This window comes from Chrysemys picta, chromosome 8, assembly GCF_011386835.1.
Source record: "Chrysemys picta bellii isolate R12L10 chromosome 8, ASM1138683v2, whole genome shotgun sequence".
Taxonomy (NCBI): domain Eukaryota; kingdom Metazoa; phylum Chordata; order Testudines; family Emydidae; genus Chrysemys; species Chrysemys picta.
Window position 1 is genome coordinate 100,922,870 of NC_088798.1, and position 25,160 is coordinate 100,948,029.

Sequence of the window (25,160 nt, forward strand, 5' to 3'; positions counted from 1 at the left end):
ATATTTATGATTTTACCCTATTATCATATATGTCAATTCGTTGCCATGGCACTCTTGCAGTCGGATGTTCCGTCCAAAGCATTCCAGAAGCTGGTATTAGTTCATGTTTCTATGGTTGGCTGATGTCATTATGGACAAAATTCCTCCTTACATTCTATTTCCAGTTCCCCAAAATTTATGGGTTACCCAAGTTTATCTATGCCAAAGTTTGTAGGCCTCAAGCCTCATTCTAACGCAGGGGCGGGCAAATTTTTTGGCCTAAGAGCCACATTGAGTTTCTTAAATTGTATGGAGGGCCAGTTAGGGGACGGGGTCGTGGCCAGGCCCCCACCTCTTATCTTCCCCCTCCCCCAGAACTCCTGCCCCATCCAACCCCCCTGTTCCCTGACGGCCCCTCTGGGACCCCTGTCCTCTGACTGCCCCCAGACTCCCGCCACCCCATCCAACCCCTCCTCTCATTCCTGATGGCTCCCCCCCCGGGACCCCTGCCCTATCCAACCACCCCTTCTCCTTGTCTCCTGACTGCCCCTGGAACCCCTGCCCCTGACTGCCCCCTGCTGCCCCATGCAACCCCCCCTCCTTCCTGACTGCCCCCGGGACCCCTGCCCCCATTCAACCACCTGACCACCACCCCAAACTCCCCTGCCCTCTATCCAACCCCCCCTGCTCCCTGCCCCCTTACTGCACTGGAGCACCTATGGCTGGCAGCGCTACAGCCAGGCCACGCTGCTGCCGCCGCTGCCACCACCACGCAGCACAGAGACCGGGTTAGGCCGGGCTCTGCAGCTGCGCTGCCCCAGGAGGCTCACATCCCCGCCACCCAGAGCATTGCGCCGGCGGCGGAGCGAGCGAGTTGCAAGGGAGGGGCCGGGGGCTAGCCTCCTGGGCCAGGAGCTTGGGGGCCAGGCAGGATGGTCCCGTGAAGCCAAGGTCTTACAGGATACAAGCCTTTAGGTTTCATGCATTACTGCTGAATATAATAAAGCAGAATATAATACAAAGCAGAGACTATAATAGAGATAAGCTAGCCTACTGGCCTATACCCACCTTGATAGGGTGATTGTTAATGAACCCTATCACATAAATTTAGGGCCTTACCGTATACTTAAAACCCGTGCTTCACATAACCCAACAGATGACTGATAAAAGAGAAGCGCTACCTGCCCAATTAGTATGTGTGTACAGTAACTCCTCAGTTAACGTTGTAGTTATATTCCTGAAAAATGCCTCTTTGAGAAACAATATTAAGTGAATCCAATTTCCCCATAAGAATTAATGTAAAGGGGGGTGGGAGGTTAGGTTCCAGTGAAATCTTTTTTGCCAGACAAAAGACTATATTTTTTACAAAGACACACAGAGCCTTACTGCTAAATGATGAACTAGCACTTGGCTGAGCCCTCAAGGGTTAACACAACACTGTGTGTGACAGAGAGAGATGCGTAGGGGGGGCAGGAGCAAGGGGCGGGCACCAGTGCTAGAGTGTCCTTGCACCAAAGAGTGTCCTTGTATTGAGCTGCTTCCATTGACTTCAGACCACAGTTACTCCAGCCATAGAGTTCATCATTTGGAGGTTTACAACACAGTCTGTTTTCTTTGCTTTCTTCATATGGTACAAACACTGGAGCTTGTGAGCCTGCATGTAATTGGCCAGATGCCTCCCTTGAACAAAGTGTTAAGACTGCTGCAGAGGAGGGACAATGCTGTCAGGTAGATGTGCTGTGAGCTGGGTTTGGCTTGTCTCCTTAAGGGTCTTGTTTTATTGCTGAGTTAGTACCTGTAAAGACATGTCCCTTTTCTGGTGCAGCTTTGTGGGGTTTGATATTATAACATTTACCAGCTTTGAATTTGGCAACTTAATTCCTTTCACTGTTCTTAACCAAAACACCAGAATGTCACAAATTTTACAAGGGCAAATTCACAAATCGTTAACAAGATTTCCTTCCACTATACACATATGCACCCATCCCCCTTGTTGGGGCTGATAATCTTGATGATTATTTTAACACCATGTTATTTTAGCTGGAACTTGATTTTATATTTTTGTGGTGTTTGATTATGAGAACTAAACAAAGTATATTATTACATTTTAAAACATTGTAGCTGTAATATTGCTATTCATCCTACATTGATATGATAGTGGTTTGCTCATATATATATATATTAGTTTCAATTATGTATGTTTGTCTCAATGAACAATTTATCTTTTCTGACTGATTTCTGAAAAGATTGAACCATCCTGGGTGTCTTATAGGGACACACCCACGATAGTTACATTCTAATTCTAAGGTATGTTGTACCTCATACCCACTCTCCTACTAAAGATATACTTGTATATGTTTGTCTAACATACCTCATCTATTTGTTTGCAGCATTGTTTTAGCTGCTCACACAGAAAAATGATAAAAGACAAAAAGATGCTGCTATCTGTGGGCAAATCCTTTTCACGGAATGATCACTCCCTATCAGACCTCTCAGTCCTCATCCTCAAAGGAAACCCACACACCTTCAAAAGACAAGCTTAGGAGCTTAAATTCATAACTTTGCTAGATACTAAAAATCATGGTCTTAATAATGACACTGGATTTATGGCTCATAACAACAATCCATAACCCACTACTCCCCTTTTTCGATTTCTGACTGCAGAAGTGTTTTGTAACCTCGGCAGAAGTACATTCCTGTTAAGTTTAGAGGTAAAGGTTTCTACCAGTGAACTTTATAAAAGGCTAATGAAAGAAAAAAAAATCTAATGCAGGCATAGTAAATTACAGTGCTCCCTCCTCACACTTGCATTGAGCTCAGAAATGATTTATGTGCTATAGATTTCTACAGCAGGCCAGAAGGAGTAAAGAAAATGATCAACTCACACTCACCAGGACAACATCCCCAATGTTCAATGTGCTCACCCATGTTCCATCCATCCAAAGGACACAAAGCAAGGGGGGGGGGGGAGAAAGGAGGCGGGGGGGAGCATTGATTTTTTTTTTCTTTCCATGTAACAATAAATGTGATGGAGAGGATGACAATTGAATTATATAATGGAATGAGCTAGCACCATGCAATTTGGTTTTGATCTAAAACCATCAGTAACTTAAGAACAATGGGCAAAATTTTACCTTTTGTTAAATCCATACAACCTTGTTAATTTTAATTGTGTGGGCATGGGTGCAACTGAGGAAAAAAAGATAGCTCAGTACCTATTTCTTCAGATGTACAGACCATAATGTTATTGATTAAAAGACAATTAAGGGAAGATGGTAGGTGGTGGTTGGGATAAAGAGATTTCCTGCTGTCTCCACAACCCACCCCATGTCAGACAAGCATGTCCTCCTCCCCTGTTGGCTTGGACCTGATGGGGGGCCTCTGGGTTTAAAAGTAAAACTAGCTCTTTATTTCTAAATTTGTTCCCTCTAGAACAGATCAGAGATGCATTAGTTGTTTGTGTGGGAAAATGGTTCTGATTATGGAGATGGTGTGGCCCAGACTGGAGAGAGACCAGACTGGGACTCAGGAAACCCGCGTTCTATTCCCAGTTCTAGCCCCTGGCCTGTTGGTTGATATTGGGCAAATCACTTCACCTCCCTGTGCCTCACTTTCCCCATCTGTAAAATGGGGGTGACAATACTGACCTCTTTTGAAATCTACTAGTAAAAAGAGCTAAGTGTGACTAATCATTAGGAATGTCTGTACCATTGCATGGCAATACCTGCTCTCTGGATAAACAGAGGATTTCTGTTTCCAGGTCCATTCCACACTGCTAAATTCACTTAGGTTAAACAGAAGTAAAATTATGAGCCTTTGGGCATGTGAGAGGTTTAAAAGTAATTGATATTTTCTCAAAATACACTGGAGCCGTTTTTCTCAAGCAAGGAATTACCAAACTGTCACAAGGGACACTCCAATAAACCCAACCAGCAAATCCATATGAATGTGTGTGAGTCACTATGTCTTTTCTATTTTATGTTTTGTGTCTATACATAGTTTCATTTCTTTCTAGCAAACTTTGCACTTAGGACCCAGTAGACGCAGAACTCTGGGTGAATATGAAATAGCTTGTGCCACATTTGGCTGTTTCAGAGCTCCAGGAGAGGCTATGACTCACGAAATACAGGGTATATTTACAGTACAATCAGAGGTATGATAGAGGGACGAATAGGCATACCTGAGCTAGTTCTGGTCTAGCTAGCTTGAAGAAAAATAGCAGTTACAGCTTGGATACATGCTGCATTCAGACCTCTAGTTGTAGTGTGGAGATACTTTCTGTATAGTGAAGTGGTAATCAAGGGGTTAACCAAATTACTTGGAGTATTATGGATTGGAACAATGTTCCATCCTGTTTAGTTAGTACGTGTTTTCTGTCTTTGCTATATATCTGAATAAAGCAGCATGTTCCCAGCTGTAAGTAAATCATGATTCTTGTGCAATGAGTGATCCCTTTACAAAACTGGTGACAAGGAAATACATAAGAATGCCAACTAATGGGAAAACTGAGGAGTTTGCTGCCAATCCTCATTTTCTGCATTGATATATTGAAAGATTGAGCCACTGTTTTCTTGGAAATGAGATTACAGATAATGACAAACGGAAAGCAGTGATCCTCAGTGTCTGTGGCAGCAAAACCTGCTCTCTCAGCAGCCAGGAGACAAAAGTTTAGAATGCCTGCAAAATGTCTTAGCAGAGCACTATATACGAGAGCCAAACATTATTCTGGAACGTTTCAAATTTTATGCCAGAATGAGAGGCAAGGGAAGAATGTACTTATGTATTGTCAGAACTGACTCATTCGACTATGTCTTTGAGGATGTGTTATGGGACCGATTTGTTTGTAGTATTAATGAGAGAATTAAAAAACAGTTGCTGGCAGAGGGCCAGCCAGTGTGGATTCCAGGTACTATACTAGAGCAAACTGAACATTTGTCTTTTAAAGTTCATTTAAGTGATGGTCTAGTTATAAGACAACATCAGGATCATGTCTCCTTGTGGAGTAACGTGCAAGCACTAATATATATATATATAATAATTTGCAGCATATTATCTCTCCCCCACACACTAATTGCTTTCATATGTCTGTGGTACATTTAATGCACTGCACTGATATACACCAGTTGAGAATCTGGTTCTGAATGTATAATATAATAAAAACCAATTGATAGAATTATCTGCGATAAATCATTAAAACCTCAGATATTTCTTCATAAAAGAGAAGTTTGGTTTTCTTCCATATTTGTGTCCTAGAAATTTTTATATTTAATTACACCAAGCATCTGAATTCATATATTGGCAAAGCTGATGAGTCTACATTTTTTGCCTGTAGGCCTGCAGGTTGCCTGGGATCCCAGAAGGTAAATCTTTTGCCAGCATTTCATTTTCTCAAATTTTCAGTGAATAGGGAACATGTGCTTCCCTTGCAGATGCTTTATAATATTCCTTTGTCATAGTATGCAGGGTCTCATCGTCCGATTGGTAGGCTCAGTGTTTGGAAATTGAAGCTAGGCATATTCGGACTATAAATAACATGCACTTTTTTAACAGTGAGAGTAATTAACTATTGAAACAACTTACCTAGGATGTGATGGATTCTCTGTCAGTTTAAGTTTTTAAATCAGGACTGAATATCTTTTTGTAGAAGATATGCTATAGCACAAAAAAGTTATAGGCTTGATGCAGACATTATTGGGTGAGGTTCTTTAGCTTGTGATATGCAGGAAGTCAGAATGGATTATCATCATAGTCCCTTCGGACCTTAAATCTATGAATTCTGAATATTGGAGCAGGTTAAAAAGAGGGACACGTTTTTCCCCACAACATTTCTGTGACTTCTCCCATCCCACCCCACCCCCTTTTTTTTTTTTTACTGAAAATTGCCAAAAATATTTGACTGGCACTACTCATGTAGAAATAAATGAGATTTTGCTGTTATGAAGTATATCCTCTTGACAGTCAAATTTTATGGTGTAGCCTGTGTCTCATATATCCCAAAGTCTAGCTATATCCGTTGGATAACCACCTTTACAGGAGTGACCTAAGGACATCTCCTTCTTATCTGTCATTCTTATTACTTATTATTTATTTGTATTGCAGTTGCCCTCTGAGGTCCCAGTGAGAAATGGGGCTCCATTGTGCTAGGTAATGTACAAACAGAAACAGTCACTGTCCTAAAAAGCCAGTCAGCTCAAGATAGTATCATGATGCCCTACAGTCCAATTCTCTAACATGGTGATTGTTTTATTCCATTACACCAGTTGAAAGTTTTTTTTTTTTTTCAGCTTTATTCGTGTGGTTCTATGGTTGTGCCAACATCCGCAGTGTCTTTTTCCGAGGTCTCGACTGTGTTTTCAGTACTGAGTATATTTGAAAGCTCTGTGTCCACTATGTAATCTTAATTGAGAGTCGGGATGAAGATATTTTGATGGGGGATATCCTCCCTAGGGAAGTTTTTTTTTAATATCTGTCACTTGGTAAACTCTGATCCATTTTAAATGCAAAAAAATCATCCTTCAGAAGTGTTTTCACGTCTTCTCTGGCAGATGTTAAACTCACAGTCGTCATCAATCCATGGGTCAGATGCTCAACTGCTAGAGCGATGCTGATTTACACCAGCTCAGGACCTGGCCCTATCTCATCGTCTGGGGGTTAGAATTTTAACAACCGGTTCCTGGGAAGCCCCTCGAGCCCCTTCTAAAACATCAGTGAACATATTCACTCTTTTGACTGCTTTGCTTTATTATAAGCAGAGGTGACTTTCTTGGCGTTCACATGATAGGCCCTTTTTGTGTTTGTTGAGTTAGCCATCATCAAAAAATTCTCTCTTGCTTTTACACATTAAAAAAAAATGCCCCAGAAGAATGGAAATCTGATGCGGTTACATATTTTCAGTTCATTGTTTGGTTCACTGGGAAATGAATGACAAAGGGGAGAAATATGCCTTAATCATAACCAGGAGTGATATCTAGGCTTATGTTGGGATACAATCATTCTACTGGACATTCCAGACAAAATAGCCAAACTTCTTTCGTTTTAAGAAGCTTTTTCCCCCTGCCCCCCACACATCCTTCTCAGGTAGCAGACAGCTAGCAATTTAAATGAGCTGGGTTTATGGATGGCTGCAGAAACGCTCTTTATTCACACTCCGTATACATCCATCAGCCACTCTGCAGTATTTCGCTGCAGCAGCAGGGGAACAGCTAATCAGAAACACCCCAGTGGAATGTTGTGATAGGGAAAAGAGGAATAGATTACATATTTATGTAGTCTTTGGCAATGCACTGGCATAGGAAGATTGTCACTTAGGCAGCTATGTTACATGACTAACCTTCGCCATATGAGTACTGTGTGAATGGGCATGCACGGGTGTGTGTATGAATTGAAATGCTAATGAGCTGCTTGATTTTTAAAAATGAAATTAAAAATATTTTATGTCAAATCGTCTGTCTGTATCAAACCATTAGCGAAAAAATGAAATACCTGTTGAAAACACACAATTTGAAAACAGCAGCTAATACTTGCAAAGGATTTCTTCAAGCTCTCTTGTGAGGCAGCTGCATCTGACCAACTACTGCAGGAAATATTATAATAGCAAAATAGATGTTGCCCGTTTATTGTTTGGGAGCTCAGGGCATCACATTTCAGAAGTCAAAAATTTCTCTAACTGAACTGGATATCAATGTGAGTTTACAAAGTTGCCCTTGGAAACAAAATGTACCTAGACCATTCTGCCTACTCTCAGCTATGCAATTGCCAGGGAGGACAGATGAGCTGGAATAAGAAAAGTTTTTATCTAAATAGCGGTGGCCTGTCTGAAAGGTGACATAGTTACTCCTGGTTTAGAGGCATAGTAAGTATTGCCTCTCCTCCAAAACTTCTCTATATCCAAAACCTCCCCCTCCTCGCCCCACATCAGAGTTCTTAGCAGTGCTCTCCAGAAAAGTTAAATCAAACATTGTGACAGCACGCAGAATTTATATAGTGTTAATAAAAATCATTTAGCTATAAATCTTTTTGGGAGGACAGATACCAGTATTAACTCACAGCTCACAGATGTGGCAGCTCAGTTCTCTAAAGACCCACGCAGGGCTCAGCTTACACTGACAATGAACTGACAAAGAAAGGCCCCTCTGAGACCTGAAAAGTCCTTTATGATGTATGATTGATAAGCTTCTAAATTGGAGCATCCTAGGAGTTGAAAGTCGAGTCTAGCACTGCTAGATAACAGGCTGTGAAGCCAAAACTGGTCCTGAATGAGAAAAGCTGGAAGTAGGTGAAGAAATTTGTGAGGCAATAGAGCAAAGAAAACTTTGTTCACTCAGGAAGGATGAAAATGTCTGCTCTGTCATCGGATAAACGGGAATGAAGATAGAAGAGTAACGATGCTACAAGGCATGCAGATGGGATAGGCCTGGTCTACACTACAAAGTTAGGTTGATGTAAGCTGTTTTGTTTTGACCTAGCTGTGTATGTGTCTATGCTTAAATTTGACTTCCACTGATAATCACCCCGTTATGGCGACACAGTAATATCATGTCCCCAAACAGCATTGAGCCCAGGTCGATGTACTGAAGTCGACGCAGTTGCGAGTATAGACACTGGGTTACCAATATTGATCCTAACAGTCCTCCGGCAGCTGTCCCACAATGCCCAACACTGATTGCTCTGATCACAGTTGTGAACGCCATTGCTCAGGGGTCATGTAGGCTCCCCTCCACGCAAAATCCTGCAAATTTTTGAAATGCCTTTTCCTGATGGCCAGCTTGGCAAGCACACCTAGTCGTTTTCCACTGTTGTGTGCAAGTGCCCAGCCGACTGTACCAGCTACTCACTTCAGATATGCTCAAGTCTGGAGTAGACCGGAGATATGGGCCTGTGCGGAGCAGAAGATATGCAGGCACAGCTATGGACCAGCCATTGAAATATTGACATCTAGGAGCAGATTTCACGGGGGATGCAGAAGAAGGGGTACGACTGGGATCGGCAGCAGTGCCACATTAAAGCAAAGGAACTGTGGCAGGCACATCAGGAGGACAGCAGTCGATCCGGCGTCAAGCCACAGACCTGCAACTCTTTCAATGAGCTGTATGCTATGGCAGAGACCCACGCCACCTCACAGACCACCAGGGATACCTCTGAGGAACCCAAGTCACAGGCCCTGGCATGAACAGTGAGGATGAGGAGGAGATAGGAGGAGGATGGGGAACATAGGACCAGGGAGTTTGGCTATGCCGTGAACCCAGGCCTGTTTGAGTCTCCACCACAGTCCAGTCAGTCCTGGCAGTCCTGAGCATGGGCGAGCATGATGCAGAGGAAGGAGCCTCAGGTAAGTATTTAATCTCTTTCCCATTACAATGATATACTGATAACACCCAATTTAGCAGGACACAGCTATCAAATTTTCATTAATTTACTTATACTAGAAGAGATAGCGGTACAACAAAAAGAAGTGGAGTTGTCTGCTTTTCGTTCTTGTGTAGAGTTAGGCGGGAGGAAGGGAGCCATGTAGAATAGTTTATGTACACTGGGATGCTCCTTGAATCCTCCTGAGAGATCTCAAAGAACCTTTCATGGAGGTACTCTTCAATCCTCTCCCAGAGATTTCTAGGGATGGCAGCCTTATTTTTTGTCTCCGCAGCAGGACGCTTTCCCATGCCATCTGGTGATCGTCAGCAGGCACCATTACAGTAAACATACTAGCAGTATACGTGCCTGGATGGCTTCAGGATACCAATAGCAGCTGTGCTCTGTGCCTTCGATACTCTCAGGAGTGAGATATCAGCAAAAATCACCACCGCCTGTGGAAAATGGTGCCAGGAGTCAGTGCCATTGCCCTATACTCATAATGTCATACAACCAAGCAATTCCCGCCTCATTTTCCTCACCCACTGGGCCATACTGACCATAGCTAGAGCTGTGCATGGTGCTGTGCACAAGCACTCTGAAGCAGAAGTGTCAATAAGCAAGTCTTGTTTAAAACTTGTGTAAAACAAGGGAAGGGATCTCTAGATCTTAACTTTCACTTTCCTTTGTGACTATATCGACAATGGTACCTTCGTGTGTGTTAGCTGTAGCTGCTGCCTTTGTGGCCTCGAGGGGTTCCCCCTCCACTCCCACAGAACACCAGAGCCAGATGAGGAGGAGAAAGAAGACGACTCAGGATGACATGTTCAGCGAGATCCTGCAAGTCAGTGCTGCATCAGACCAGGAACAGAGGACCTGCCGTGTGAATATTGCAGACTGTATGGAGAAGGAAAGAGCGGACAAGAGAAAAGTTCAGGAAAAGGCAAGGGACATAATGGGGCTTCTCTGGCAGTAAACACAGATGCCGCAGACTCTTGTGGACCTACAGGTTCAACAGTTGCGGGCTCGCCTTCCTTTGCATGGAGAACTCCATTTTAGCACTTCCGACGTCAACATCCCACATGGCAGCAGGGGCCGCATCCCTACCCCCTACCACTCCACACTGGGGAGACAAGATACCACAGCTTCACATATACTGACTTGTGAGAGCTAGGTGTATGTGTAGACTGTATGTGCAGCCAAAATGGACATGGGTGTTCTTTCACCTTGTTAAGTTCTGTTCCATTAATGTATTTGTATTTGCTTTTTAAATCGCACTGATTTTGTTACTAAGTAAAATTATATTTTTTGGAAAATAATCAATCTTTTTATTCGTTCATAACAAAGACTGCATGCAGAAAGCCTAGTGATTCTGAATAACAACTAGGTGCTTTGTACAGTGTGACAGAACTCATAAGGTCAGTGACAAACAGTGTTAAATTGTAAATATACAACAAGCAGCACACAATTCCTGACAGGCCCCAAAACTGCCAGGCCAGGTAGAGCACAATCCATCACAATGCATTACTATGGCTCACTGTTAAAATGCTCCTTCAAAGCCTCCCTCAGCCATCTAGCTCTGCACTGAGCTTTTCTAATAGCCCTTATGTCTGGCTGTTCAAACTCAGCATACCGCCCCTCCATCTATGCCTTCCACTCTGGTGACCGCTTCTGCCATTTTCTGTCACCGATATTAATCAGGACACCGCATTGGGATATTTTTCTCACAGAGAGCGAGTCCTGTGAGTAAGCAATGCCATCATCCCTTCAGTCTACTAACAGCACATTCAACTGTGATTCTGCACCTACTGAGCCAGTAGCTTTTGAGATGGTTGGTGTATGGCTTCCTAAGCAATGGGAACCAAGGGTAGGCTGAGTCCACCAGGATCACTGTTGGCATTTCAACATCACCAATGGTGATCCACCAGTTGGGAGAGAGAGTCCCTGCTTGCAGCTTTCTGAACAGGCCTATATTCTTAAAGATTCAAGCAGCACGTACCTTTCCTGACCAGCCAACATTGATGTCAGTGAAGTGTCCCCTATGATCCACCAATGCTTGCATAACCACAGAAAAGTAGACTTAACAGGTTTGGTTTTGCATTGGTATCTAACAATTTGTGTTTTTCGAAGTCAGAATAAGGTAGAGAACCGCACTCCCTAGTTCAGGGGTCGGCAACGTTTGGCACGCGGCTTGCCAGGGTAAGCACCCTGGCGGGCCGGGCCAGTTTATTTACCTGCTGACGCGTCAGGTTCGGCCGATCGAGGCCCCCACTGGCCGCGGTTCGCCGTCCCGGGCCAATGGGGGCGGCGGGAAGTAGCGCGGGCGAGGGATGTGCTGGCCGTGGCTTCCCGCCGCCCCCATTGGCCCGGGACAGCGAACCACAGCCAGTGGGGACCGCGATCGGCCGAACCTGTCACATCAGCAGGTAAATAAACTGGCCCGGCCCGCCAGGGTGCTTACCCTGGCGAGCCGCGTGCCAAACGTTGCCGACCCCGCCCTAGTTAATGTATCCTGGAGTGTGAGCAGTGTTGTTAACCATTATGCATTGGAGTACCAGAAGTATTGCTGTGTAAATAATTATGCAGATGACTTTGAAAATGTGCCTAGAGCAGAGGGAATTTGAAAGTATCAGGATAATGGAAAGCCACGGCTGTGTGAGCCATTATCCTCAATAATAAGTAAAACTGAATTCGGGGAGTGGATGGTAAGGTCCTGAAAATAAGTCACTTTAACAGAATAAGTTTGAAACTGATGACTATCCGGGGTAGCCACTTTGACTTTCAATGGGAGTTGAGTGCCTAACTCCTGTGAGCACTTTTGAAAATCCCACCTTCGTTGCTGTGTTACATAGTACGTTCTCTTTCACATACCTACTGGCAGTACCTTGTCACATACCTGTTTTTGCATGTGCAGTACCAACATTCCATGGAGCAATGTATTTCCAAATACTCTGCTGCTAACAGCAAAAGGGGTCTAAGGATGTTCAGAAAGGAATTCTGTAATAGCACAGTAGGAAGGATTGGAAATGCTGGGCCAAATTCTGCTCTGTTACAGCAGTATAAATCCAGAGTTAACTCTCTGGGCTTGGATCTGTTCTCACACCAATGTAAATCCATTGACTTTAATGCCATTACTCCTGATTTACACTGGTATAGCTCAGAGCATACTCTGTCAGGGAGCATAAAGTAAACAGAGAGGAACAGATAATTAAAGATATCAAGGACAAATGAGAGACGGAATGTGGAATTGAATCCATCAAATGGCTCAGAACGGACAATGAAAAATCATGGCACTAGATGATAGCCAAAAGTGAAATGGACTGTAGAATAGAAATTTATTTTCTAAAATATGCTGAACAAATGCCAGAATGAGAGAGAATAACTTAGGATGTATTAGAGATATCAAATTGCAAAGCCAGAGAATATAGTCATAATAAGATCAATGATAAAATCAGAAGCACTCACTAAGGGGAGAGCAAGCTATTGATATTTGGCTGGAAAGACGGGGGAGTGACGAGATCACCTATAAACTGCCGTTTTCTATAATATTTTCATGTGCTGACAGTGATAAGGCTGAAAACCAAAATAAAAGGAAGGGAATGTAATCGGCATTCAAGAACAGAGAACACATTAGGCTGAATTGGACTTGTAGATATAAAGTCAAGGAGGAGGACTGAACCAAGATGGAGTAGAGATATGAGACAAGAAGTGTTTGGGGAGTTGCATACTAAAGCAGCGCAACAGTCTCAGGGGAAAAATAACTGCTAAGATCTTTGGTAAACACTGTTTCTGTTGCTGGAATCATCAACATTCACAGAGAAATCTTTATGATGTTCGTAAAATGTAGAGCCACTAAACCTTGCAAAGAGAGAGAGAAAAGATATACAGGTAATTGTCTAGTGCTGTTTATTGTTAGAACAAATCTTCAAAAAAAAAAAAAAAAAAAAAAAACCTCACTAAGTTCAAGAAAACACTTGATTTTTTTTTTGTTGAGATCTTAAAATCAAGGGTTATGAAGATTTCCAAATAATGATTTTGCCTCCCTCAGTAGGGTGACCATGCATCCTGTTTTGGTCGGGACAGTCCCTTTTTAAGCCCTGTCCCTGCTGTCCCAACTTTTTTGGTAAGAGTGGGCATTGATCCCGTTTGCACTTGCCAATTTTGGCAAGAGCAAATGGAACAAATGCTCACTCCTGTCAAAAAAGTGGGGTGCGGAAGAACGTGGGGAGGGGTGAGTGGTGATGCCAACCCTGCATGGGGGGGGGGAAGGAGGTAGGGCGGGGGACAGGCAGGACTCAAGTAGGCAGCGACACCAGCCCCAGCTTTGGGCGGGCAGCAGGCAGGACCTGGGCAAGCCGTGATGCCAGCCCTGCGCAGGGGAAGGGAGGGAGGCTCAGGCTAGCCCCACACGGTGCCAGGGCTGGTCTAGATATACTTGGTAATGCCTCAGTGCGGGCAGATGGACTAGATGACTTTCTTGATGGTCAGCAACCCTGTTGACCATGCTGACATTGAGAGTTGCAGCTAGTTGATTTTCTTTGATCATACTCCATCCTGTTCCGATAATAGTTGAGGAGCATGCAGCATTATTACATTACACTAATGTGGCTGCATACTTGTGACTCATCTACTCTCTATATAATTCATGCTATTTTCCTTGACAATGCTTCTGAAGTAAAATGTGAGGGGATTTTAGGTCACTTTGAAGTATCAGCTCTTAAATGGACAACACATTTTCAGAAAACTGCCCAGGGCAGGACTCAAACTGATAGCATATAGGTGCTGTTCGGGTCTAGTGGGCACAGCATATCGCCTTAAGCCACCCAGTTACTGTGCTGTGAGGTGCTACAAACAATGTGGCTTTCAACAGACCCAGTCCTGCTGCACAAACACAAATGATTTTCTCTGGCTCATCACATTCAGAGATCCAACTTTTACCTCAATAACTTTTAAAATATTGCTTCTCCAGAGGGGTAATGGCAATGGACACTAGCTGAAATCAATCCCTAGTAGGTGATATGTGTTTGGGAAGAATCAGAGTCATATTTGAAGCCTGATGCGTCTGCAAAAAAGCCATAAGACCTATACAATTTCATGTCACCCAACTTTTTTGGGGGGGGAAGGGTGGTATCTTGGGAACCCCTTGATCAAATGATCTCAAATTTGGACACTAACCCTTGCCCAGGGACACCACAGTTTTCAAGACTGTTTGAGTACGTGTGTGGATTTTAGAGCACTTAGGAAAATAAGTTGTTAAACAGTAAATTAATCTCAATCTTAACTATAATGCTACTACCATCCCACTATATTGGGTGGTTTTGTCTTTTGAAAAATAGCATCTAGAATGATACATTTTCACTTATACCCTGAGCTACAGGGTGGTCTGCAGAGGTAAAGGCTGGTGCAAAAAGACACTGCATTGCCCAACTCTTGATGAGATTTCAGTTTAGACTTGTATCAGTCAGCTGACTACACTTTTAACCTGTTATCAAGTGTTCTCTTTGTTCTGTTTAGCTATAATAATCAGGATTCATATAGTAGAAAGTGGTGCCGTAGAAATTTGATAATATTATATGTGCTTCTAAAAGACACCTAATTGCACAGACTTAGGATGGAATTTTCCAAATGTACTCAGCATTGGCCTACCTCTTCTCTCGTTGAAATCAGTGGTCAAATTCCCATTGACTTCAATGGAAGCAGACTCAGGCCAGTGCGCCGCAATTCTGAAAAATCCCACCCGTAGTGTTTTACATTACAGATTGCTGAAATAGGTGGAGGAGCGATAGGTATACCTCTCCACCGCCATAGTTAGACACCTGAGTCATAGAAACACGACCACTGGACACATGGAAGCCAAGCTTCCGATATCTTAGCCACTAGAATGCAAAGCAAGAACTTACTTCAGGAATATACCATAATAGATTCTCCACTGGAAGAAATTATTCGGCTTGATGTTGATTCCCGCAGTACTTGTGGAAGCTGCCAAGGTGGGTATCTCTGTTATGAATCAGTTTTCTCTCAGGTTGTGTTTTTTGTAATAGTAATAGCTGAGAAAAAATGTATGTCCCTTATCCTCTGAGGCTTTTCTTTATGCCACTGTTTCTGTGTGTATCTTGTTGATGCAGTCACTGTAATGTAGTTTCCTGTCTTCTCATTAGAGTTCCCAATTATTGTGATACCGTGCGCTGGGCATTGTTTTTCATCCCTGACAGGGGATTTATTCTCTCTTATTTAACTCCCCGGACTAGACTTTAGTAATCTATAACTTGGAAGGGAACAGCCGCTTTGCTGCCTGATACTGGATCTCTCTAAACTGCGTGAAACTCACTTCTTCATTTTTATTTGTTGTTTTGTTGTCTGAAGGCCTGAGAGTCCATCTGTTGTGCCTGAAACAGCAGAACTGGAAATGTTGAAATAAGTGGTGAGGAAGAGGGGAACTGATAGGGGCAACTTGTAGCACCGAGTGCATCATATTCTGCGTTCATTAGGTGCGGAGCTTGATGGTGTATATGGCACTAGCGGATCGGGTGCCACTTCTTTCAGCCAAGTTACTGAATGTGATGAGGTCAGCAAGGCAGGAGCCATAACAAATGCTGAGCTATAGAACTGTTTAACTTGCTTCTCTTCTAGTTGTTTTGTTTAAAACAAACCAAACAAACAAAAACCCACTACCTGAGAGCAGGGTTTAGTTTCCTTTTTTGCTGGAGTAAGGGAACTCTGGAATAGTCTCCCCAAGGAAGGGGTAAGGCCCCCATTGCTTGGGATATTTAAAGTAGGCAAGACAAAAAGATTTCGTAGTAGTCAGTTCTGCATTAGTTGGGGCAGACAATAATGACCCAATAATAGAGGCGCATGAGATGTTTGCAGCCCAATGAAAAGTGTTTTTAAATTTCCAATTTTTTTTATTGTCGGTTACAAATTCAAACTTGGTTTTCTGAAAGTTTCACGAGGAAAAAAGGACCATCATGTTGATAAGGGATCACTTGCTGTGAAAACAGGCCCCATTTTCAAACCAAAATGTAATTTTAGGTGGGAAAAGCACACAGGTTTGCAAATTTCATGCTTGCAGACCCAGATTATGAATCTTGTGCAATTTTGTAAAATTCTCCAAAGTCTTCCAAACAAAACTGCTGAAAATTAAATAAATAAAATAAATAAATTAATGGAGATATTTACTAAAACTGGAAGGGACCTTGAAAGGTCATCGAGTCCAGCCCCCTGCCTTTGCTAGCAGGACCAAGTACTGATTTTGCCCCAGATCCCCAAGTGGCCCCCTCAAGGATTGAACTCACAACCCTGGGTTTTAGCAGGTCAATGCTCAAACCACTGAGCTATCCTTCCCCTCTCCCCCCAATTAAATAACAAAAAGTCAGAGTTTTTTACACAATCCAAGCGGTGTGTTCCATTTTTTCCAATTTCACAAGATTTCTATTTATTTTTATAAGATCATTTTATTTTCAGTCTATCTCAAATATTTATCTGGCCCCGTTCCTATAGCATCTGAGCACCTCACAATCTTTCTTTAATATATTTATCCTCAGAACAATCCTGGGAGGTAGGGAATTGCTATTATCCTCATGTTCTAGACGGAGAATTGAAGCACAGAAAGGTTAGGGGACTTGCTCAAGGTCACACAGGAAGTGTGTAGCAGAGAAGGGACTTGAAACTTGAGTTGCAAACTCTAGGCTAATGCCCTAACCACTGGACCACCTGTCCTCTCTCTTTTCTTTCTGTGATGACATCCCATAAAAATCATCTAATGCTCTGGCAGTCTGACCTGTGTGAAATAGGGGGTCAACTGCCTCTGCAACACCACCCCTCCCTTCCTGGAACTATGTTCTATTTGGGAGTGGGCAGGCCCTGGTTGGGGAGTGGTAAATTCGTACAGTGCACGGCTTGCTGACATCAGTGCCAAGGGATGCCCTTAGTTCCCTGCCGACCAAGTATTAATGACAAAATATAGGTGGGGTAAGCAGAGGTCCCCTGTCTCAGGGCCAGCTGTGGCCAAACAGATATAGTGGTTCTGAGTAGAAACCTTCAGTTTCTTGTGTATTCCTCAATATTGGGATCCACAGGGCTTCAGGTCTGGACTCATGGACTTTTTCGGGGGGTGGAGTGTAGGTTGAGTGTTATTTCCTCCCCCAACCTATGACAGAACAACATGGGAAGAGCTGAGTAAGGAGAAATTCATGGAGATTTCCACATCCATTGCCAACCCACAACAGGACAGGAAGCTATGTGGCCTTTGGTGGTTTACAGTGACGAAATAGCATGATGTTGCTTCTGTATGCAGCGGTTAGTGTTTATTTGCAGCAGTACCCATAGAGAAGTGTTATGCCGTATTTACGTGCGCAGTGATCAGTACTGAAACCTTTACCCAGTGCCACTGCAAAATTCTTCTTGCTTTCTATGCTCATAGCAAGAAGGCATACCCTGATTCTCAGACAGCGGGGTGTTTTTATTGTGATGTTTTATATACAGACCCTGCAGGTGAAGAGCTTTCATCATGAAGCCACGTGTTTTTTAAAACAGACAAAAGGGGGTGGAAAGAGGAAGGAATTAAAACCCTGGCCTAGATTTTCAGCAGACTCTCAGCTGTTAAATAGAGATGCTAACCTGTACAAGAAGTGCAACATGCTCAGGTCAATGCTACTCCTAGAACTTTTGTACATTTCCTGCCTTTTGAGTGTGTAAATGAAAGTGTTTTATCAATGAAATGTCTTGTGCAGTTTATTATACATAACTGCTAGGATCAGTTAACAACATGGCAAAGGCGGGGGGAATGGGCATTTTGTGTATAATTATATGTTTATTATATATTTGAAAGGTATTGGGATCTAGTAGCCGGAGGTGGGGGAACAGAGAGCTGGATGCTGAAAACAGTGGAGGAGAAGGATGTGTGCAGACTTACAGCTGAGCTTTTCAGTGGGTTTCAAGTTAACTTTGCCTATGGGAAATTTGACTTGTGCTTAGCGTTTTTCTGGAGTAATTAGAGGAACTCGCTCACTGAAGGTGTTTCATCTACCCGTTCTCCCCTCGACCCTAGGGTGACCAGGTGTCTGGTTTCGACTGGAACACCCAGTCGAAAAGGGACCCTGGTGGCTCCGGTCAGCACTGCTGACCGGGCTGTTAAAAGTCCAGTTGGCGGTTTTACAGAGCTAAGGCAGGCTAGTCCCTACCTGTCCTGGCACTGTGCTGTCCCCCGTAAGTGGCCAGCAGGTCCGGCTCCTAGGTAGGAGGGCCATGGGGCTCCACGCGGTGGCCCAGTCCCGAGCACCGGCTCCGCACTCCCATTGGCTGGGAATCATGGCCAATGGGAGCTACAGGGACGGTGCCTGCAGGAGAGAGTAATGCCGCACAGTCGCCTGCTGTGCCTCCACCTAGGTGCCGGACCTGCTGGCCCTCCGGGATGCAGCGCGGAGACAGGACAGGCAGGAAGCCTGTCTTAGCTCCCTCGCTGCACCACTGACCGGGAGCCGCCAGCGGTAAGCCCACACCCCAACCCTTTGCCTCATCCCTGAGCCCCCTCCCAAACCTGGAGCCCCCTCCTGCACCCCAAACCCCTCATCCCTGGCCCCCACCTCAGAGCCTGCACCCCCAGCTGGAGCCCTTATCCCCTCTGCACCCCAACCCCCTGCCCCAGCCTGCAGCCCCCTCCCACACCCTGAACCCCTCATCCAGAGCCTGCACCCCCAGCCAGAGCCCTCATCCCCTCCCTCACCCCAACCCCCTGCTCCAGCCTGGAGCCCCCTCCCGCACCCTGAACTCCTCATTTCTGACCCCAGCCCAGTGAAAGTGAGTGAGGGTGGGGGAGAGTGAGAGAGGGAGGGGGAATGTAGTAAGTGCGGGGCAAGGCCTCGGGGAAGGGGCAGGGGGCGTGGCTAGGGTGTTTGGTTTTGTGCGATTAGAAAGTTGGCAGCCCTACTCAACCTATGAACTTCACACAGATGCGTTAGTATTTCATTGACTGGAAATACCATGTGCTTGTCATTTAAACCAGTCTAGCCGATTGGTTCAGCGATGCTGTTTATTCAGGCATGCACCTTGCAGAGTACCACAAGCCTGATACGAAGCCCACGGGAGTCAATGAAAAGAATCCTATTGACATCAGGGGACTTTGGATCAAGCCCTGGATGAGGGTGGGAAAGAGCCTGAAGTACCAAATCCAGGCTGAAAATATACCCCCTCTAAATTGACAGCAGATTATTGAAGAAAACTGAATAAACAGTTAACATTATTGTGCCTTTAAAAACAAAACTTCCCTTCCAATTTCACGCTGCAGCTGTGGCGTGTAGATTATAAATGAAAAGAAATACTTACCAAGCGCTTTTTCAGAGTGTAAGAAAGGATGGGGGATAGTTGTAATGGTTCCAATCCCGCCTAGTAATTGCCAGACTTGTCTGTTTTTAATTGAGTTAGATAAACTCCCGGATGTGAATGTCACAGCTGCAGTTGCATTTATTTAGAACATTCCCTCGCTTTGCATTGCCATTTAGGATTTCGCGCTTGGGTAAAGTCCCTGGAAATGGTTATTTAAGAACATTTTTGACTCTTGAAAAAGATTTCCTATTCTTTGTTCCTGTTCTTTGTCCTGTTCCTATTCTTTGTATGAATTGCAGCAGAAAATAAGGCTGGCTCTGAGAGTCGGGGGAAGGTTTTCAAAGGCACAAAGGGCAATTAGCTTCCCAGCCCCCTTTCTTGTCCATGGGATTTGGGCATCTAACTGCCCTTTGTGTCTTTGAAAATCCTCCCAGACCCATATGCCTATGTTTAATCTTTCTTGCCAATAACCGCCCTATATACCTTCATCATCGTGACTGTACGCCTGACGGGATTCATTTTGGTAACCCTTTTTGGTTTTGTAATGAATGTACTGCAGATAAAATAGTGCTGGATTGTTGGGGGGGGGGGCGCACTGGTATGAATTGCATATTTATTCATCCTTTCTGAATAGACATTAAACTCATAATGGTCTATCTCCTCAAGTTATTTTGTCTCTTATCATGATTAATGATACCTGGTGGTTGAAAGGATAGTTACCGATGTATAATGATGCCTTCCAGCAACTTTCAGAGTATACCTGCCTCTCTCAGAAATAATTACTCCAGATATAAATCTCAGGGGAGGGTCTGCTGTGAGGGGGAGAATAATTCAAAAATCCAGACCTAGGCCCACCTGCCAGCTGCTTCTCTGGGTCCCGCTGCCCACCTTGTGCTGCTGCTTCCTTACTCCCCTTGTCTGCCTCATTGCAGCTTTTTGGCATCCTTTGCCAGCTCCATGTCACACTGCCTTGGATTCCATCCCACAAGCTGGAATGCCATTACCCAGCAGGCCTCCCTTCAGTCACCACCATAGCCCTGCCCACAGTCCAGCTCCCAGCGATCCCTTTAATATACCAGTATTTAAGCACTAAGGACCTGAGGAAATTGGGCCCCAGTCAGTTAAAGTAACATGCAGAGGTGGGGGATGGGATAGCTGAGGGGAGAGGGTGGGGTGGGATGGCTGGGAAAGGTGAGAGAAAGTACGGGGCTGAGACAGAGGGAGGGCAGGGTGTGAATGCCTGGGAGAGAGAGATTGGGGAAGAGGAAGAGGGAATAAACAGGAGGGTGAGGAATAGAAACGTGTGTTTTCCCTCCCCTGGCATCCACCCACACACCTAGTTGTGCGGATGAAAAATCTCCTCTCCATAGCGGGCCCAGTCCTTCCAGTGTCACATACGATGGTCACTTTTCAACCTGAGGCCGGGAACTCACTGCTGCCACTTTTAAACTTGATTTACATTTCGTTAATCCACTTTACCATTCTGACATGAGGGACAGCGCATCTCACATATTAGTCTTCAACTCTCATGCTGAGCAAAAAGGGGAAATCTTTGGCAACTTCAGTGAGACTCACTTTAAATTACTGAACACACATAGAGCTGTACAGCTTGGGAGATGTAGGAGATAATGGTGTAAGGAATAATTTGTCTTTTCCTTTCCAGTCCATTATCATTAGGCCAACCTCCAGATTTGTCTCTGTTGATTTCATGTAGCAATTTTCCTCACAACCATTTCTCAAGATACTGTACTGAAAATGAGGCCACTTCTGTTAAAATATTCTACTGACTCATATTACCTTTGATTGGCCAGACTAATCACCTAACAGGATTCCAAGTTCAGAATACGCAGTTTTTTGGCTGACAGTACTTGTAAGTAGTATCTTTTGTTTTCTACCATTGTGTTGGTCATAGCTCACATTTTATGTGTTCTTATTAGTTTATATATTAAGAAATCTAATAGCTTGGGATTCAGCAAACAATATGAATGACCTTAATGTACAATAGCTAAAAGAATTAACTTGCATGCTAGAATCAAATATGTTTCAATCAGTATTGAAAACATACTGTTTCAAAACTCCATTGCACCTCACAACCAGTAAACAAGTTCTGCTTCAGAGAAATCATTTTTCTCAGTGAAAGTTGCTTGATATGACATTTACCACACATCAAGCCCTTGTGCGTAAGTTACACATGCCTCCATATTTTGCTGTTATCCAGCTCTTCATAAATCTTAAATGCATATGAGGTAGCAAATTTGTATTGATTGTGGAAATTAAGGCTTGTGATTTGGGGGTTTTCAGTATCAACACTTGGAAATATAGTTTCTAATTTGGGGTTTTATTAGCTGTTAAAGCTGTTCTGTGAAAAGTACAAATGGGTGTTTTGGTTTGATTGCAGAGGAATATTAATTGCAGTACTGAAAGCTGTGCCTTAATCCTCATGCATTATAATAGTGGTGCCATATTGACAGTGGATTTATTTGATAGCTGGTATTTCTGGGAAGGTCCAAACTCCCAGTTTAAGATGCTGTTACTTGTTGAAATATTTTAAAACTAAATTCTTACATTCTTAATATTCCATGAAAGATTGAACTGGGATAGCGGAAAGTCAGGAAAGAGAAAGTTGCTCAGGGACATTTTGAAGGTAACCCTAAAGCTGAGATTTATCTGTGACTGTCTCAGATATAAGGCATTTACTAAAGATGAGCTGAACTCAACCCCCCAAAATTTCAGGAGGTTTCAGGAGGATCTGAAATTTTCACTGGCTCCGTTCACTGAGATGGAGCCTGGATCTGACAACATTCCTACACACTGAAGACATTAGACTCCAGGTCTCAACTTTGTGGCTTGGGCAACTTGCAAGTATTTACACTTTTTAAAAAAAAGGCAGTAGCATCTCACAGGTAAAAGAGTATGCTGCTGTCACATGGTGACATCTGTCATTTGTGACAGACCCACAGGAGCTCCAGGCCATAGCTTAGCAGTGCACATGCTCTCATTCACGCGCAGTTAATGCTCGCCACGCCAGGGAGGGACAGAGGGAAACAAAGATTTATATAGCTCCAGAAGTGGCATGTGGGTATATTGATAACTGGACTATGCCCCAAAGTCTCCCCTGGTCCAGCCAAGGTTATGGGTTAAAATTGCAAAGGAGGCCGCAGCTGCCTGATCTTTCTACTGAACGGCAGCTGGCACTGGATTAGATGGGAAAGATCAACTGTGTGTTTGGAGCGGCTCTTTCTCTCAACAGGACTGAGCACTAAAGGCATGTGATTGATCCTGCATAATTAGAAGCTCAGACTGGTTGGTAGGGGAGACAGGCCCAATATGCAGCTAAGAAACCAGACAGTGATGTTTCACAGGGAGTCAGATTCCATGGGAACCTCCTCTGGTACATTGCCAATAGGAGAGTTCTCTTCTGGTCCTCCGGATCATGTCACTGCAAGTTACTTTTCTCTTCTCCCCTTCCAGTCTGCAGGGGAGTGACAGGCTGCCAAGAAGGCAATTAATCTGGGAGGCATGTTACTTTAAACTGCAGTTTTGGGTAACCAGTATGAAAGAAGCAAAGTTCAGGTAAAGAGCACAATAATGATAATGTTTGGTCATTGCAATCTTTGTGGATCTACCAAATCTTATTTGCGGTAACAACAATGGTTTTCCTATTAGAGCACCCTTCCAGTCATTCCTGGTATGTTTCCTTTTTAAGCCAGTATTCTGAAGGTACAGTTGCTCGTTAGGACATACGCTGCCTCTGATTTTAAAAGCACACTCTAATATGTGAAAGATGAGTTACCTCACATATCTGAACTGTTTTTCAGTTACTAAAATCAAATAACTAGTTCTCTGATACCCTCCATGTCAGATCACAGCTGAGCAGAATTCTGATCTTCTCTTGTGACTTAATAGGTCTTTTCCATTTCATGATTTAATCCCTTTAACAGGGAACAACTGTGATGTCTAGAGATCAGGAACATATTTCTGTTTACAGCAGATCTGTGCAAAACTGCAACGTGAAGGCCTGGGAGCTGTGTATTCTCTTGAGCCGTGGTTAATTGGTTAGAAGGTGTCTGAAAGCTGTAAAATAATGTTTTGTTGCATCTGGTTTTCTCATGTCATTGTTCATGTCATGTTTTGACCTTTTATCACTGGAGCATAAAGCACATGTTCTGGCAAGTTCAAGAGTGCATTACATTTCCCTACAACAGACACTTTCAGATGTCCTTGATCAAGTAACTGTGCTAGTTTAAAAACTAAAAAAAGAAAAAATCAGTTATAGTTGGTTCCATTGGAACAGAAGATCTAAGCTTTGTTTTCTGCTTTGTTATCATCAGGGGATATATAGAAACTCCGTGTGTAACCCTTCCTTGCTCAGTGCACTCTGTCCCCCTCTAGTGGTGGCTCAGGCAGCTAGAAATTGATGAACCTGCTACAGTCTTTGCTGACAGCCATGAGTCTTTTAGCTCATGCAGTAGAAGCTCATGCATTCAGCTCCAGAGGTAGCAAGTATGATCCCTGCTGCTGACCCCCCTGTGTGGGTCAGCATTACATGTGTAATACAGGATTGTATATAATTCATTCAACCTGGTCCTGTTGTAAGCAACTCTGAGCACAATTCAATGGTTTATCATACTTGTTCGTATAGAATAGTGCTCCTGGACAGTACATTGGGTGAATCGCTATATATCTACATTACTAAGAGTTTAAATGATGAGTTAAGGGCAGAATTAAGGCAGAGGCATCATAGGCCTATCTCTAGGGCCTGAGCTCCTAGAGTCACAAGATGATACCAGCATCTCAGCTTATGTTTATTAAAATTCTGTTTTTAGTCCTCATGGTTGTGGAGAAAACCTGACCTGAGCATAGCTGATGCAGTGATGTATGCCTGTATTTGTAGAGAGCCTATAACAATAGCTCGGACAGGTGTGACTTGCCTTATTTGTATCAATAGGATGTTAGCTCGGAGTCTATTCCAGGGTGTTCCTAACACAATCCAACAGAGGAATTGTGGGTGTGTGGGGGGGGGCACGGTGATGACTATATCTGGGGTGGCCAAACTTATTGATCCCCCTGAGCCGCATACAGTAATCTTCAGAAGTTTGAGAGCTGGGCGTGCCTTGCAGGGCTCAGTGCTTCAACCCTGCTCTTGCTGAAGCGCCAAGCCCCAGCGGATGCCTTCCGAGGGGCTGAAGCCATGAGAACCCCCCCTCCCCACAGGGGAGAAACCGCTAGCCCCACCACTCTGCCACAGGGCAGAAGCCCTGAGCTCCCCCTGCTCCAGTCTGGTAGGTGGAGAATGGGCGGGGAGGGGAGGGGGGCTCATGAGTTGCAGTTTGGCCATCCCTGGATTACATCAAGACCCGTCAGCTAGGTGCCTTCAAGCTCTGCCATTATGGCAGCCAGAGCTTGTGAATGATCCCGTAATAATGCTCAGGGGTGAATCCCACTGCCTCACTTATGTGTTGTTCTGGATAAAGTAACCTGCCCCAGCTACGTTGTGCTAATTGTCTCATCATTCA

At 44.0% G+C, this 25,160-nt stretch overlaps 1 protein-coding gene across 2 annotated transcripts in view; it reads left to right on the forward strand.

Moving 5' to 3' along the window:
- The window catches only part of SPOCK1 (SPARC (osteonectin), cwcv and kazal like domains proteoglycan 1), a 487,880-nt gene that overhangs the window by 136,049 nt on the left and 326,671 nt on the right, over positions 1–25,160 (forward strand). The window lies entirely within an intron of this gene.